Raw genomic sequence first — 11,192 nt, 5'->3', positions numbered from 1 at the left:
GGCTACCCCAGCCACCCTGTTTGCTCTATGGGATTTCTCTGATACTACTCAACTGTGTACCCTATTCCAACCCTACTCCTTGTAACCAATAGACTTCTTCTTTGTACCCAGGATGGGAGACTTATTGGGAGTAGGTCTAGATTATGACTTGGGGTCCCCTTGGTTTGGCTGACTAAGGGAGACTACTACTTGTGCTTCCAATTGAGGGAAGCATCCCAAGTTCTTGAAGTGAGTTGAATACCCTCAAGGGCTACTAGGCCTGTTTTTCCCAGGGAACACCATGCTAGGATCAAGCCCATCCCTGGGTGGTGGCAGCAATACCCCCAGGCTAGCAGGTGTGCTCCAGGAAGGGGGTCAGCCAGATGTGAAGCACCCCCAGGGAGGCACTCGGAGCCTGGAAGGTGGTCAGGTGCAGTGAGGAGGGCGGCGCAGCACAGGAGCACCCCCTACTGGCCTGCCACAGCTCATGGGTATTGGGCAGGAAGCACTGGCATCGCGCAGCCTTGCTGCCATTTTGCCGTGTCAAAAACTTTCATGCTTTGTGGCCTTCTGTGCTCTGTGCTCTTTCATGCTTGTGCCATTGTCTTGCTTCATTTTTTGATTTGCACCATGAGTCAAAAACATTCAACTGACTCTGAGAGTGCAAGTGATGAGAAAAACAGCAAAAAAGCATAACACTGGAGCTTAAATTGGATGTCCTGAAGTGAACTGAATCAGGGGAATTGTAGAATGAGGTCTGTAGAGTGTTGAATTTGTCTGGGTCAACTGTTAGGACCATATTGAAGAATAAAGACAAAATAAAAGAATGTGGTAGAATTGTAATTCCTTTGAATGCATCCAATTCTGGGCTCCAGAATTTAAAAAGGATGTGGAGAAGCTTGAGAGAGTCCAGAGGAGAGCCACACGCATGACCAAAGGTCAGGAAAACAGGCCTTATGATGAAAGGCTGAGAGCTACTGGACTCTTCAGCCTAGAAAAGCACATGCGCGGGGGACCTGGTGGCTGCCTATAAGTATATAAGGGGTGTACATCAGGATCCGGGGGAACGCCTGTTCACCAGAGTGCCCCAAGGGATGACAAGGTCAAATGCCCACAAACTTCTCCAAGACTATTTCAGGCTGGATATAAGGAAGAATTTCTTTACTGTCCGAGCCTCCAAGGCCTGGAACAGACTGCCGCCAGAAGTGGTGCAAGCACCTACTCCGGACTCCTTCAAGAGTCAATTAGATGTTTATCTTGCTGGGATCCTGTGACCCCAGCTGACTTCCTGGCTGGACTCAATGATCTTCTGAGGTCCCTTCCAGCCCTAATGTATATGAATCTACGAATCTATGAATGCTTTGAAACTCAGTAGGAGTAGGGCTCCAATTATGTTAGAAATGGAGAGGCTAAGTGGGTGGATTGAGGATACAACTCAGTGCTGTATGCCCTTGAGTATGCTTCTTATTCAGAAGAAGGCTAAGAACCTGCATGATGATTTACAGGAAAAAAAAACTGCCTGAACGGAATGCTTCTGAGCCTTTTAATGCAAGTAAGGGGTGGTTCAAAAGATTTAAGAGGTGCAGCAACTTGGTTAATGTTTCTATTCAGAGAGAGGCTACTAGCGCTGATACCCAATCAGCTTCCAGCTATAGAAATAAGCTTGTGGAAAATATTGAGGAGGGGGGTTACATGCCTCAACAAGTCTTCAATGCAGATGAGACAGGTCTCTTCTGGAAAAGGATGCCTTCTAGGATTCACATTTCTGGGGAGGAGAAGTCAATGCCAGGTTTCAAAGTGTCCAAGGATTGACTTACTTTATTGCTAAGTGGTAATGCTGCAGGGGATTTTAAATTGAAACCAAATGCTTGTATACCACTCACAAAACCTCAGGGCTCTCAAGGGATATCGTAAGAGCAGGCTGGCAGTCATTTGGAAATCTAACAAGAAGCCCTGGGTGACAATGTTCAGGGATTATTTTGGTCCTGCAGTTGAGAAACATTGTGCTAAGAACAATCTGTCCCACAAGGCACTTCTCATTTTAGACAATGCACCAGGGCATCCTAGCACACTTGATGACCTCAGTGATAATGGAAAAGCTGTTTTCCTGCCCCCAAATACCACCTCCATCATACAGCTGATGATTCAGTTTGTCATTCCTGCTTTAAGGTGTGTTACATAAGGAAAACATTCACCCAGGCAGTCAGGGTGACAGAAGGAGAGGGTGCTCCGACCCTAAAAGAATTTTGGGAGGGCAATAATGTCCACAGGGTGATAGATAACATTTCAGGTGCCTGGGATGAAGTTGCTTCCAAAACAATGAACGGTGTCTGGCAAAAGCTTTGAATCATAGAATCATAGAATCATAGAAGTCGGGTCGGAAGGGACATTGTAGATCTTCAAGTCCGACCCCCTGCCTGGGCAGGAGGGAAACTGGGCTAAAATGACCCAAGCCAGGTAGGCATTGAGCCACTTCTTAAAGACCCCCAGGGTAGGAGCCAGCACCACTTCCCTTGGAAGTTGGTTCCAGCTTCTAGCCGCCCTGACTGTGAAGTAGTTCCTATGGATGTCTAATCTAAACCTACTCTCCAACAACTTGTGGCCGTTATTCCTTGTTATCCCGGGGGGCGCTAGGGGAAACAAGGTCTCCCCCAAACCCTTCTGGTCCCCCCAGTGAGTTTATAGATGGTCACAAGGTCCCCCCTCAGCCTTCTCTTGTGAAGGCTGAACAGGTTCAGGTCCCATAGCCTCTCATTGTAGGGTCTGCCCTGCTGTCCCCGGACCATGCGGGTGGCCTCCTCTGGACCCTCTCAGTGTTGTCCACATCCCTCTTGAAGTGCGGCGCCCAGAACTGGACACAGTACTCCAGCTGCAGCCTGACCAGTGTCACATAGAAGGGGAGGATCACCTCCTTGGCTCTACTTGAGAGGCACCTGTGGATATACGATAGGGTCCGGTTAGCCCTGCCGACCGTAACCTCGCATTGTCGGCCCATGTTCATCTTGGAGTCAATAATGACTCCAAGATCCCTTTCTGCCTCCGTGCTCTCAAGAAGGGAGTTTCCCATCTTATAAGTGTGTTGCCGGTTACTACTGCCCAAGTGCAGCACCCTGCACTTGTCCGTATTGAAACGCATCCTGTTTTTGTTAGCCCACCCCTGCAACCTATCCAGGCCCTTCTACAGCTTTCCCTTCCTACTAGCGTGCCCACCTCACCCCAATTTTGGTATCATCAGCAAATTTGAGCAGGTTGCTTTTCACCCCGTTGTCCAAATTGCTGATAAAGAAATTGAACAGTGCAGGCCCAAGGACCGAGCCTGGGGGACTCTGCAGCCCACTTCCCCCCAGGTTGAATATGACCCGTCCACCACCACCCTCTGAGTACGACCCTTCAGCCAATTAGCAAGCCATCTGACCGTGTAGGCATTGATGCCACAGTCGCCTAGTTTTTTAATGAGGATGGGGTGGGAGACAGTGTCAAAGCCTGGCTGAAGTGCAGAAAGTCTACATCCACGGCAACACCTGCATCCAATGCTTTTGTGACCTGATCGTAAAAGGCAATCAGGTTGGTCTGACATGACCTGCCCCTAATGAAACTGTTCTGGTTGCCCCTGAGTATCATCCCCAATGCCAGCCCGTCACAGATGTGCTCCTTGATGATCTTCTCAAAGAGGTACCCCAGGATTGAGGTAAGACTGATGGGCCTATAGTTGCCCAGGTCCTCCCTCCTCCCTTTTTTAAAGATGTGGATCACATTGGCTATCTTCCAATCATGTGGCACCTGGCCCGAGCACCACGAGCTCTCGTAAAGCCATGCCAAGGGCCCAGCAATAACCCCTGCTAGCTCCCTCAACACCCTGGGGTGGAGAGCATCTGGACCTGCTGACTTGAACACGTCCAGCCCCTCCAGAAGCACTCTAACCCAGTCCTCCTCAAGCTTAGGTCTGGAGGCGTTCCCCTCGAGTCCATCTTGAAACACAGTGGCAGAGTTTGAAACACTCTGGGGGGAGTGTGAAACACTTTGGGCAGACTGTGTTCAGGATTCCCAAGAGGCTGAGGAACCAGTGGTGACAATTCGGGATAATATCATCGAGCTTGGAAGGAAAATTGGATTTGATGAACTTGAACCTGAGGATGTTCAGGAATTGATTGATTCCAACAGGAAGGAATTGAGCAATGAGGACCTCATTCAAATCGAACAGCAGAGTTGCCATGATGCGGAGGAAGATGTTCAACCAGCAAGGACCTTAACCAGCAAAGGCATGGCTGAAGCTTTCAAACATCTTGAAGCTTTTCTTTCCTACTTTGATGAGAATGACCCTGACATGCCGAGCAGTTCTGCAGTTGCAAGAGGAGGTAACAATGATGTCAATTGTTACAGGCTGCTTTACAATGATGAAAAGAAGCCAAAGTGCAGCTATCAATGTATTTCTTCTTCAGGAAGTGCACAACTCGGGCTTCAACCCCTACAGCCCCCACCCCTCAAAAAAATCCTCAGCCAAGCACTACAAAATCCCCCGAACTGATACTAACCCTGACAGCCCCGATTCAGAGTGCTGCAGGGAGCAAAAAGTGAAAGTGAAAGTGCATCTGTGCATAGAGTTCATTACTTTATTTTGTAATTTTATACATTATTTCAAAGCTCAAAATGTTAAATAAAATATTTACATACATTTAGATGTTTGAATTCATTGATTTTATAATACTAGTGTGGGATTTCAGTGATTTCATAGTACTAGCAGGGAGCTTCAGGAACAAATGATCTCTACCTACATTCATTCCCATGGGAGAATTGGTTTTACTGAATGCCATTTTGCTTAGTACTCAGTTTTTCCAGAACCAGTTAAGAGCGCTTACAAACCCCTATGGGTTGCCTGTAATTTGAGAAAAGGGAAGTGTCTCTCTCTCTGTCTCTGTTTCAAGTGCCCTACAAGTTTATTTCTGTGCATGGTGATACCACCCACAGATATGGCCTGTGAACTTCAAAAGAAAATTGTTTACAAAAAAGAGAGGGAAACCACCGCTTCTTTTACGTGCAAATTAAAAAGCTCTAATTTCCAAGGCTATAATTCATGACCTAATTAAGGCTTAAAAAGCAGTGAGCTTGATTTGCATTTTTAAAGTGTCTGTATTGCTACATACAGAAGTTTCTTCCAGGAGGAAAGTATGAACTTTGCAGTAATGTAATGATCTGGCCCTGTAACAGCTTTAATGAGTCTTACTGAAGTGCTTTGATATGCTAAATTCTGAGAATATGAGAATATCCACTGTCTGTGACTAGTCTTGTTTTCTAGGCGATGGCTGGGGATGGCTGTAGGAGAAAAGAAAGTGCGGGGTCTTAGGAGAACTCTGGTTTACAGCCTTGAAGATGTATGGGATGAATGTCCTCATGTTTATCCTTGCCGAGCCAAGACAGTTGTTGCTCATATGTTCAAAAGACCAAGCCTAGGAAGATATGCAAGAGAGAGAGAAAACCAATCCTGGTTGTGTGGACGCTGCAGAGGGAGAGGGGCAGGGGAGAGAAGAGGGTGATTTTGTTCTGCTTCAATATTCTTCTCTTTAACATGGCCTCTGCTGCTGTAACACTCCTGAGACCTTCTGGATGGACCAATGATCTGTCCCGTGTGGCATTTCTTGTATTCCTAATGAGGTGAAGTGTGCTGAGATGACTGAGCTAATCTGAACACTGACCAGACTTGCTGTGTGGTGGGAGCCATGTTTTGCAAAGAGCTTCCCACCTTTTACAGAACAACACCCCAAAAAGTTTTTATCTAATTTCAGACAGAAGAAGAATCTCTCTCTCTCTCTCTCTCGCTTTTTAAAGCGTACTTGATTGCTGTGTTAGGCGATACCTTCAGCAGAGCTGTCCTGTGAATTTTTAAAGAAAATTGTTTAGAAAAAAGAGAGCGAATCCTGCCCCTCCTTTTTCAATGCAAATTGAAGGTCCCCACTTTTCAAGACGATCATTCACAACCTAATTAAGGCCTAGAAATGAGTGAGCTTGATCTACATTTTTAAAGTATCTGTATTGCTACATACAGGGGTCTCTTCCTGCAGGAAAGTATGAACATTGTAGGGATATAGTGATTTGACCCTGTAAGAGCTTTAATGAGCGTTAATGAAGTGCTTTTAGTTCCCAAGTTCTGAGAACAAGCGAATAACCGGTGCCCTGTTCTCTGTTCAACTAAGTAGTGGCACACTGAGGTGGAGGTCACTTTATTGGCAGTAAATGATTTTAGACACCCGATAGTCCTGACTGCTCCATGTGCAACTTGCAACCAACTGAGCGAGGCCTGTGAGATTGTGTTCAAGATCACTTTGGTGGTCTGCCCGCTTCATTAATATCTGTATTTTGGGCTTCCAAATGTATCATGAACAAGAGTATAATTATTTCAGAGCCGTGCCCATGTTTGTCTTTCATGTTTCTTGGTTTTCTGGGTCGAGCTTCTTCTGTACCATCTTCTGAAGTACCCCGTGACCGCAGGCATCATGTTGCCATCTCCTTTCACTTCACCTATTTGTTCAGGAAGAGGAGAAATCTGCTGAGGAAAAAGCCAGTGTGGACATTTCTTATCTGCCAGTGGAGATGGCACATGGATAAGTTCAGTAGATAGTACAAAGTGGAAAGCTTTGTTATAAGAGGTTACAGGTTGCTCAAATGAAAAAAAATATATATACTTCTACTCTTCAGTTGGCAGATCCTAAAAAATCAAATCTTAATGGGAAAGTGCACTCACCTTAAAGCATTGCATTACTTCCTCTATGAACATGAACACTTGACTTATGCAGGTGTTTTGAGGATGGAGTTGAAGTGTATTGAGAGAAATATGTCTGTGTTGGGCTTGTCAGAAGAAGGGACGGGGACCCTTCTCTAAGGTACAACCCAGCATCTGAGTGACTCCGAACACTTTCTGAATGTGTCGGGAGCTTTGGAACACTCCTTCACTTCATCCTTCCTTTCAGTGCTTTGGGTCTTTGCTGGCATTATTATAAATACAATTAATTAATGGAAATATTCTCTAAGATTTAAATGTCAAAATGTTTAGAAAACAGCCTGTTAGCTCTACCTTTGTGGTAAATGGTAAAAGTATTGGCTTCTGTTCTGAATCAAGCGCAATGTAAAGTTGAAAGTGCTGAAAAACTTCCCCCAAAAAGGAAACTCTGATCGTCAGCAATTTTGACCCTCCCCTCCCAGTGTCACCTCTCTGAAGTCATCTCCATAAGACCAGGAATGTAGTTGGCCAAGACATTTTTTGAATGGAAAACTTGGAATGTGCACATGGTATACCAGGAAGCAGACAACAGATACTGATCATGAAAAAAACAAGGAAAACAATTGTTTCAATTAAAGGCGTGACATCCACAACAGAACGTTTTGCATCTGATGAGCAAAAACAAGGGTGTTTCAGATGCAGCAAGCAGTGTAAGAAGCTATATAAAAGGACTTGCAAACCAGTGCTCTCTACTTGCCTTTCTCGTTCTACTCTGTAGGGAATCAGGTAAGTCCAATTCACCTCAATCTCTTTTACCTATGGGGATACTGTGTTAAACAATCTTTTAACATTAGGACTGAATCTTATATATATATATACTCTAAGATATTTTAGGGTACTAAAGAACTGCAGAAGCTTTCAAAGAAAAGACAGGAATTTGAAAGAAACATGGGAATTTGGGATGCTCGTTGTTATTTTTCTCATTAAAGTTTTTTGTGATTTAATCATTTTGACTGAAAAAATCACAACCAGCTTTTAACTTAGTTGTGTACAGAAGACATTCCACAGGGCATCCTTTCCATATTATCTGCCTGCTTTCGGAAGCAAGAGCTACACGGTATTATTGGAGACGGGATAAATGATGAAGAGAATCACTTGACCTGCTGGGTTTTGTGTGTGTGATTAGAAATATCAAGTACAAATGCTCAGATGCTCAGAGTCAGTGAAATTGCTTTGAAACCAACGGTTAGCTCTGCCATTTTCCTCCCAGAAGACCCATTTTGTTATGTATTCCTTGCTGACCCACAAGGGGTCAATGTCTAAACATTTTCCTCACATGCCCCTACCCCAGCCTGCATGAAACATTTTCCAAACTTGATGTGAAGTGGCAATTTTCCCTGAAACGAAGGCTGGGTTCCCCCATGTCAGTAAGGGCTTTGAGAGTAAGGGGGCTGGAGAGGGGCTGGTCAGCAAAGCAGCTTAAGGAGGCTGCAGCAAGGGACAGAGAAGAACTGGTACCCAGTTGGCCTTTCTATGACTGTCATTGCAACCAGCAATAAGGTTTGACTCTTAATGCACTTAGACCTCCTGTATTGCTCAGAGTGTTTCCCTTATTTATGTTGCTTTCATTGCAGTTGGTGGGTGGCAAGTATTAGGGAGCCCACAGCTGAAGCTGGCATTTCAAGGGCATTTGGGACACTAATGGCCAGAGTGAAACAGGGACCGGCTGAGGTGATGCTGTGCCATGTTTTGTGCAAAGTGCAGGAGTGCAAAGTCAGGAGTGACAAGCCAAATCCTGAGTCTGATATCCAGGGCGTCCTTAGCTCAGTTGAAGAGACTCACGCTCCTTCAATCCAAAGCTGGCAGCATGTGCAGACTTTGCAAATCCCACAGGATATGGAGTAATATCCAACATCCTTTCTTCCCAACTGGGGTGACTCCCTGCAGCCCAGACTTTGCCCAGGATTGTCGGAGCCATAACTGCAAACTGCCTAAGCACAAATCTTCCTGCAGTGCAACAAGTGTCAGGGGTGTAATCCACCTTCACCCCCAGATCTCAGCAGTAGGAGACAGAAAGTGGAAGACTTGGGTTCTGGGTCCTGAAGTGAATGCACATTCCCCACGTCCCAGGACTGTGCCTGCACCATCGGGCCAGGGGCTGCCTAGGCCTGGACTAAAGACTCCCTCCCTCACTCCTGCTGCAGCTGCCCCACACAGCCCTGGAGCCTGCTTTCTAGCTAGCATTTTGCAGGCATAGGAAGACTTCAAAGTTGTTGTTTGGGGGAGAAGGTGAGCGCAAGTGGAGCATGGAGAAAAGGTGGAGGAAAGGAGAGCAGCAACACAAGCAGAAAGGAGGACTGAGGTCTGCATTACCCTGCTCCATCCCCCAGTCTGTGAGTCCCTTCCAGATTTCCTTCAGAGTTGCAGCCAGGTTTTGACCCTTGAGACTTTAAGAACTGCAGATGTGTCATGTTTCCCCTGCTCCCTGCTGTGTTTCAGGTTCGCCTCCAGCACAGCAAGATGTTTGACAGCCTGGACATGATTGAAGACCTGCATTACCCGGGCCAGCTTGACTGTAGACCCCCCTACCCAGGAAGGCGATATTGGTGTTGCTGCTATGACCGATATGGATGCCTAGTTTGGCAGGGCCCATGCTGTTATCCAGGCCCCTGGTGTCGCCGTTAGGAACAGCTCTGGAAGGTGGTGGCCATGCTGAATCCAGCTCAAACATCCACCGCGCTGGGAGGAACGAAGACATGAAAAGCAAGATAGAGATTCACGGCTCACCTGAAGGACATGGCTTTGAGCAGTGCTAAGCACTCAGCACCTCCGTTGTGATGGGCTTCACCTTGCTAGACGAATCCCTCCCCCACACATGTTTCCTACACTTCACCTTGTCACTCTAAGAACCTCAAATTCTCCGCACTGTTAAGCAGTAAGACCTCTTCTTTGTGTGCTGCCATTTAAAAGGAAGCCTCATCCTCCTTATAGTCCATTTGTAATCCATTGCAGACCACTTGACACAGCCACAAAGGCGTACAAGAGGTTTGGTGTCAACAGGCAGAGAATCCCGGTTGTGGCCCCTTGGACAGTCTTGGGAATATTGGCTCTCTCTTCTGTATCCCTTCTGTGTCCTTACATGCAAGTTCTTCTGTGCATTAAAATCCCTTTGTAGCATAATATTTGCCTCCTGAGCTTTTTCCCCTCCATTTCTTATTTGCAAACCCACTGGTGAAATTCTTCCTGTGCAGACCCCCACACCCAGCATGACTCAATTCCCACTGAAGAGTCCTACACAGAGATAACATCAGGCCTGGAGCATGTCTGTGTGCCCTGGTCTGTCCTCCTACCCCAGGTTGGGTGTTTGCTATTCTTGCTCAGATAGAGCACCTGGTCCTTTTCCACCAGGCCGCATGACTGATAATACCTCACTTGTGCTACATTTCAGAAAGATAATCCCAGCCCTCAAATCCCTCCAGTCCTTACCCGCTATACTATTAAAAACAGAAAGCATGTCTCCCTTCCAGTCACTGTACCCACCTAACCTGGTTTGGTTGAAAGCTTGTCAATATTAAGACAAATCAATCCTAAACAGAACTGATCTGCAATCCCGGATTTTAAACAAGTCTCTATGAAGAAGAGGAAGCCCGGGGCCTGTGTGCAACCCAGTGTGTACATGCAAATGGAGGCAATAGTGCCCAATCCCATTTCCCCAGAACTCATATTCGGAAGGTCTGTTTCCCTGGCAAAGTGACACCTATTTTCCACTTTGATAGACTAATGGAAACAGTTCCTAGACATGAGTATATATAAGCCAAATATACCCTTTATGTTTCTGCTCTGCATGCCTAGACTCTCTATGTGCTCCACTTCTTATTCTTATGAACTATTTTGCTGCATGACTATCTCCTGTGTCTGGTTTCTTTTTATCAGTGCTGTCCCTTGTTTCTACAACACAAACTTGCATGCCATCTGCCCAACAGGAATCTCTGATTTTGAGGAGTCCCAGGTTTTAGTGCCTGATTGAATACAACCTGGCTGTGTCGACACGAGATGCTGGTGGTGGTCTTGTTACTGCATGCTCATTTAGCACTTGTATAAACAAGTATTAAAAGTCTGCATAAAAACAGAGTTACTAAGCCGGAGGGCTGTGCAAATCTTCAGTCCCTGATTTGATTCAGCAGAGATATGCCCTGATTTGGTGGTTGAATCTCTGAATCCAAATTGAATCAGAGGACCCTTTAATCGCTTCGAATTGATTCAGGATCCTCCAAATTGATTCAGAGAGATTCGGACAGTTTCGGCAACTCGGATGTAAATAAAGCTTTAAATGTTTTTTTTATATACTTCTAGGTAGCAGGGACTCTGAACGGTGCAATGCTGGGGCAGAGGCAGTGTCCCACAGAAGCATGGGGGACTCCCCAGCACACTCGACAGCAGAGCTAGAACTGGACCAGAAGTACATTTCCGGGTCCGCTGCCAAGCACGGAGGAGACCCCCC

General features: G+C 46.1%; 1 long non-coding RNA gene across 1 annotated transcript; it reads left to right on the top strand.

Moving 5' to 3' along the window:
* The first annotated feature begins 7,307 nt into the window (after positions 1–7,307).
* LOC132245749 (uncharacterized) lies at positions 7,308–9,871 on the top strand. The gene is made up of 2 exons (XR_009457468.1): positions 7,308–7,477; positions 9,191–9,871. It is a non-coding gene; the product is annotated as an uncharacterized LOC132245749 (long non-coding RNA).
* Positions 9,872–11,192: the final 1,321 nt, after the last annotated feature.

Source organism: Alligator mississippiensis, chromosome 15 (genome assembly GCF_030867095.1).
Source record: "Alligator mississippiensis isolate rAllMis1 chromosome 15, rAllMis1, whole genome shotgun sequence".
Lineage (NCBI taxonomy): Eukaryota > Metazoa > Chordata > Crocodylia > Alligatoridae > Alligator > Alligator mississippiensis.
The sequence above is the reverse complement of the archived record's forward strand: the minus strand, read 5'-3'. Positions and strand labels throughout refer to the sequence as shown.